This window comes from Perca flavescens, chromosome 23 (genome assembly GCF_004354835.1).
Source record: "Perca flavescens isolate YP-PL-M2 chromosome 23, PFLA_1.0, whole genome shotgun sequence".
Classification (NCBI taxonomy): Eukaryota; Metazoa; Chordata; class Actinopteri; order Perciformes; family Percidae; genus Perca; species Perca flavescens.
In genome coordinates, this window is record NC_041353.1 from 24,670,585 (window position 1) to 24,670,823 (window position 239).

Consider the following 239-nt stretch of genomic DNA (forward strand, 5'->3'; position numbering starts at 1 on the left):
GCGAGACCCACACAGCAGCTCTGCAACTCCCGTAAGCGACCTCCGTGTCCCTTTGGATCACAGCCAACACTAAGAGCGGAGGTGCTCTGGGTCCTCCACATGGTGACTAGACACCAGTCCTACAGCGGGAATGAGGAAATTGGGGAATTGTTTCAGACAGCTCTTAACAAAAAAGGTCTTAAAAAGTCTTACATTTGACTTGATGAAATCTGCAGAACCGTGTAGAGGGTTCCAGGAGA